Below are 6,445 nucleotides of genomic sequence, written 5' to 3'. Positions count from 1 at the left end.
TGTTTAACTTGTGTCTTGTAATCCAGAGAGCTAGGGAGAAGATGTAGAATTACAAGTAAGTTAGTGAACGAGCCCGTGGTACAGGGTATAATTTGCAGGCCTGGGGCAGGCTGGAAGAGCACAGTCAGCAGTTCGGATAGAATGTGTTTTCTCTGCACTCTCTCCAGGCCTACAGAAGGACGGCTTTGAAGGGCTGGTTGCCAAGAGCATTTGCTACAGACCCAGGTGCTTTACCCCCAGAAACGACTGTAGTGGAAACAGGTTCTTCTCAACACGCTAAATTCTTGCATAGTTAGATAATACCCTAAAACTAAAATCCTTCCCGAGGGCTCCAAAGCTGCAGTAAGTGGAAGATGTTAAAACCTGAGTGTCAACTGGCAGCTCTGGCACCGAGACGGAGACTCGGATGACCAGAGGGGATGGGGACACATGTTTGGGCTCATTAAGGACATAAGACCAACAAGATGGCTCAGTGGGTAAAGTACTTGCACACAAAAGTCCATTGACCTTAGTTTGATCCCCAGAACCCGCTTAAAAAAAAAACAGAGGTGGTGATGCACACCTGTAATCCCCAAACACCAACAGGGTGACTGGAAGTAAAGACAGAGGAATCATCTAGAAGCTCACGGGTCAGCTAGCTGGGTATACAGAAGTTTAGAAACAGGAGAGGCCTGATCCAAACAACATAGGAGGGGCCCAAGTCCTGAGGCTGTCCTCTCCTCCGCGTGTACACCGGAAGGTACGTGCACCCACGTGCCCACGTTAGAGTTATGAAGATGACGTAAAAGCACACACACTAATGAACTTAAGTAAAATTAGTTATCCTTTACGAATGGGACGAAAGAGCAAGCAGTGTCTGCCTGTCATTTCAGCTGCCCAAGGGGCTGAGGTAGCAAGAACCTGTGAGCTCAAGGGGTTAAGGTAAGCTCAATCATCTTAGGCAGAGCTTGCTCCCCACGGAGAAAAGACAGACAGCCAATGAGATGACGCAGGGGTAAAGGACATTTGCCACCAAGCTTGATGATCTGAGTTCAGTCATTGGGGATCCACACAGTGGAGACACCAGACTGCAGCAAGCAATTTGTCGTTGTTCGCCCCCACCCCCAACAAACCCACACACACACACACACACACACACACACACACACACACACACACACACACACACACACAAACACATACCTAAACACGGGCAATTTCAAAAGAAAGATGTAGATAGAAAGAAGAGGAGAGGGATGAGGGAAATGGGGAAGGGGACTAAAAGGCCTCGGGATTTAGCTCAACTGGTACAGTACTTGAGTAGCACGCATGAAGCCCTGGGTTCAGTTTCCAGCTCTGCACAAAGCAGGCGTGGTGATCTAGGCGTGTAATCTCAGGGGCCATCCTCTACTGCTAGTGAGACAGCCTGGATTACATGAGACGGTGTTTTGAAACAACAACAAAGATGACGACAACGAAAGGAAGATGGGAACAAGCAAAAAAACTGCAGGAAGGAGCTGGTTCTGCAGGAAGGAGCTGGCTCTGCAGGAAGGAGTCCGGCGCTGAGTTCCTTCTCCCTGCCGCTGGCTCCTCCTCGAGCTCCGGCCATAGACTCGGCTCAAGGATTGAAGTGGTGCCAACAGCCAGTTAGGAAAGCAGCAGGGCAACCAATTGATTATCCAGTTAGCTGTGGAAAAAACCGAAATTCTTTATTAAGGGGAAATGAAATCCGGTTAATTGACGCTGCCGCGAACCACCCCGCCCCACGTGCCGTTTACTCCACGGGCTCTTTGACTTCACTGTGAAGCTGAAACGTGGCCAAAAAACCGACAGAAGCTTTACTCATTTAAAGAGAAGGCAGGTTTTGAGCGGCTTCCCCCCTCCTTTGCATGATGGTTTTTCCAGCTACAATTACTGTAACTCACTCATTATAGAGGATAACATGGCGGGCAAACAGGCGGGGGGCGGGGTGGGGGAGTGCGGTGAGACAGTTGGCAGGATGTGAATTGGAAGTCTTTGCCATCTAATTTCAAGCAGTATTTATAGAGAGCACCCATAATACAGCATTCAACATCTCACAGAAAATCTCTTAAGTAGTAGAAACATTTACTGAAGTCATTAGTGCAGCCCGTGGACACCCGTTAGTAAGGCCTCTAGCTCCAAACTTAAAGGCAGGATCCAGGTAGGCCTATCATCATCACGGCCTGATCTCCAATCAGAAAACCTCACTCCGGGTTCACTCCCCGACGAGGATACACATTGATGATTCACTCAGTCCAAGAGAGCCGGTCAGAGATGCACACCGTGTGTATGGTTTTCCTTCCTAACTCCTCAAACAGCTCCAGGGTCTGAGCGCAGGCCCTCTTATTTGGGATCACTGGGAATTCCCAAATAGTTATAAGACACGACACAGAACGAGTCTGTCTGCCCTCTGTCCAGGTTCCTGGAAGGCAACATCCTGGCTAGTTAGAGTACAAACATCACCACCAGTAAATGTTCACTGGTAGAAATCTCGAAGGCTTATCAGTATCTGCTTAGGTTTATGTGCTTGTATGTGCAATTTCATAACATTTGTGTTCATGTCAGCATCATCAGTCAAGATACATCCCATTCCACTTACAGATTGCCTTTGTTATTTACTCTCTTAAAGCCCAGCCACCCCCCTTTCTGACTGTGGTCATTTCAAGAATGTTATAGTAAGAGGAGCCATACATCCCAAGACTGACTTTTCATTTGCTATCAGTTCATTGAGATCCATCAAAGTTGTTGTATATAGCGGTAATTTACTCCTTTTCTTTGCTGAATAATATTCCATGCACAGGCATACCATGATTTGTTTAATCATTCATCAATGGAGGGAATTGTGAATTGTCTTCCAAATTTCAATCATCAGAAGTAAAATTATTGTAAAAATGTGTATATAGGTTTTGTGTAAATGTCAATTTTCATTTCTCTGAGACAAATGCCCAGGACAATTATCATGAGGGGTGTGTGGAGGGGATGGGGAGGGGACTAAAAGGCCCTGGGATTTAGCTCAACTGGTACAGTACTTGAGTAGCAGGCATGAAACCCTGGGTTCAGTCTCCAGCTCTGCACAAAGCAGGCGTGGTGACCCAGGTGTGTAATCTCAGAGGTCATCCTCTACTGCCAGTGAGACAGCCTGGGCTACATGAGACGGTGCTTCGAAACAACAACAATGATGACGACAACGAAAGGAAGATGGGAACAAGCAGTGTGTGTGTGTGTGTGTGTGTGTGTGTGTGTGTGTGTGTGTGTGTACACTGTGGTGGTTTGAGTGAGAAAGGTCCTTCACAGGATTCAGATATTCGAGCATTTGGTCCCAAGTTGGTGGCGCTGTTTGGGAAGTTAAGACATATTCAGGAGGTGAAGCCTTACTGGAGGAAGAATGCCACTGGAGGATGGCCGTGGAGAGTTTATAGCCTCCTTCGTTCACTTCCGGTTGGCACTCTAGGCTTCCTGCGCACCTCCCAACTTCCTGCTTCGGCAGCCGGCTCACTCCTCCCTGGCATTGTGGACTCCTGTTCGGGAACAGTGAGCCAAAATGAGCTCTTCTCTCTGTAAGTTGCCTTGGTCGTCGTGTTTTTAACATGTGTCCCCGCCAGCGGGGACCCAGTTATTCAGGGTCCCGAAGAGGCCTTCTACCTGTGGGCCAAAATGGGGGTGAAGAGAAGAAGGAGACCAAGCAAGATTCTGTTGTCAAGGTCTCGTTTATTGGGATGAACGTTACAGCTTTTAAGGCTTTCAGGTAGGGGGAGTGACCTTTGTGAAATATGAAGGAGGGGGGAGATGAGGGTATAGGCAGTGATAGCTGGAGGCAAAGAGGTCAGGCGATGAGGTCAGGTGGTGGAGACACTGGGTGTAGACTGAGGAGATAACTGGTATCTGCTCGAGCTGAGGCATCCCTTGAATGTTATACTCCTGTGCCGTAAATTCATGGGAGAGGCTTTATCCAACAATCTTAAGACTTATGGCAGTCATCTTACGGGTGAGTCTCTGTGGCCAAACAGCCCAGAGTCACTTTGAACCATGCAGTCAAAAAGCGGCTAGGCCCAAATCCAATATGGCTCCGTGCATCTCCCCCATTTTTCTTTTATAAAAAAAAAAACCATCAGGTGGAAGTAGTGGTCTGAGAGAGATCAGACATGCCTCACAGAGTGCCCAGCTCGGCCATGGCGAGCCACTCTTGCAGTTAGGACTGCACCCCAATGGCTAGGAATGAACTTATGCTGTAACACACCGTTCTGGGCTATACGTGTGTGTTATTGGGGGAGAAACTGGGCAGAGGAGCATTTGACCGGCCCGCACGTTTAAACGGGGTGTAGCCACCTCTGTCTTAGGATCGACCTCTCAAACCCCAGCCTTATCTGTCATAGGATCACCTTGTCGCCCCCAAGGTTCCTGTCTTAGATTGGTCAAGGGTCAGAGGAAGTTGCCCGTCCCTGAGGATAGCTACATTGGATCATCTTCTCATTCCTCTTACTTGAGCCCAGGGGCAAAAAAGTAGGAGCCAGATGGCATTAATGTAAGAGATTGTGGAAATTGAGCCTCTCCCGATAAGTAGTGGGCACCTCATCTGGTTCTCCTCAGCTGCTATGGCCATATCACCAAAGGCCTAGTCAAGCCTCTCCTGTAATAAAATTTAGAATTCCCAATTGTTAGCAATTACTCCAGAAACTGCAGACACAATGGCTGCAGCAGTAATGGCTGCTACAATAGCAGCGAAAGTGCCAAGGTCTTTCCCAGGACAGTTCAGGATCGGTCATTCTTCTCTGGAACAAGCAGTAGTGCACAGAGGGTTGGAGCGCAGGCCGCGGTGGGATGGGACACAATGACTGCAGCAACGCCAGAATTTCTTGATGACAAAAGATGAGTGGGAATCCTCCATATTCCTCCAAGGACACAGGAATGACTCCAGGGACCCAAACCAGGAGAGCTGAATCTTCATGCTCCCAGGATCAGCAAGTCTCAGCAACCACCTCTGGCAGCTGGCATACTCTTGTAGCATCCTGTAGAAAAAACACAAAGATTCCCTCTTCCCCATATAAAATATCTGAACAGGATCATGCCAATATGTGGATCTTTCTATTTCACCTAGGCAGAAGTATGCCTAGTTGTAGTGTGCCATAAACTCAGAGTGTTCCTTGGCATCCAAATTTTAAAATTGAAATAAAAGGAGCATATTTTAGCATACAGGGATAACTCCCCTTTTTTATTTATTAAAATATTGTTAAAATATTATTTATTAAGATAAGTCCTTGAGGATTAAATTGAGTACACTGAGCACTGAGTATCTATAAATTGACTTTTATACCAAATTATTGTCTCCAGCATTATTGTTTTGGATATATAAAGAATGAGATTTTTTGACTATTTGTTCCTATGTAAGGCCTATAATCTGCCTGGTATCATTGTCCTCCCTTGCTAAGGGGTCCAGGCAATACAGTTTGAGTTCTTAAATGGCCTATAAGGGAACAGTACTTAGTGCTCTTAACCACTAAGCCATCTCTCCAGCCCCTCACCAGCTTTATTTACCTAAACATAAGCATTAATTAGAGATGCCAAATCCTATAAATATTGTCCAGATTCAGTCGCACTAGAAATCCCTGAGCTGGTAAGGTGAGGATGGGAGTTGAAAGTAAGCAAATGGAGTCTTCCTCTTTTTGTGAGGGTGTGTTATCAACTCCATTACCATTTTCAAAGAGCTGGGTCTATGGTTTTGTTTAGTTGTCTGAGCCAGAGCACTGAAAGGACAGTGAGTTGTCAGACATTCACACTGAATCATCACTCACTGATTTCATGTAGAAAACCTGCCTCTAATATAGCATTAAGTAATTGTATAATTTGAGGGCTAGTAGTATCTAAAAAAGGAAACTTTTTAATCAACTGTAAACCATAAGCCATACATTGGCTATCAGTATATGAATTGAAAGCTTGATTTTTTTTTTTAAATTTTAAAAACAGTGGCTACAGCACGTAATTTAATAATCTGTGTTGAAGCAGGGGAAACTCAAGAGAATAAACAAGTGATCCAATCATACATGTAGCCTTTTCATTAGATGAACCACCTATAAATACAGTAAGCTCATTTCCTATGGGTTGTATTACAAATTTACAGGAAATATAAAAGCATGCAAAGAGTAAAATTACCAACTTTGCCTGAAAAATCTGTATATGTGATAGGCCAAATATCAGTATTTTGTAATAACCAATTTAATTGCTGTTTGGAATAAGATATGTTTTACCAGGTTTCTTTTTTCTTTTTTTTTTTTTTTTTAAATACTTTCAAGACTCTAGCCTACAATTCTGTATTAACACAACTGAAGCTTTATCTCCATAAGCCTTGTGTTGCAGGGCAACAAGGTAGAGAGCCATGGGGATGTAGAAAACCAGTTTTGGTACCAAGACTCTTGTTGCTCTCTCTCTCTCCTTCGTTTTTCTAGGCTAT

This window comes from Rattus rattus, chromosome 1, assembly GCF_011064425.1.
Source record: "Rattus rattus isolate New Zealand chromosome 1, Rrattus_CSIRO_v1, whole genome shotgun sequence".
NCBI classification, from domain to species: domain Eukaryota; kingdom Metazoa; phylum Chordata; class Mammalia; order Rodentia; family Muridae; genus Rattus; species Rattus rattus.
Note: the sequence above shows the minus strand (reverse complement) of the source record.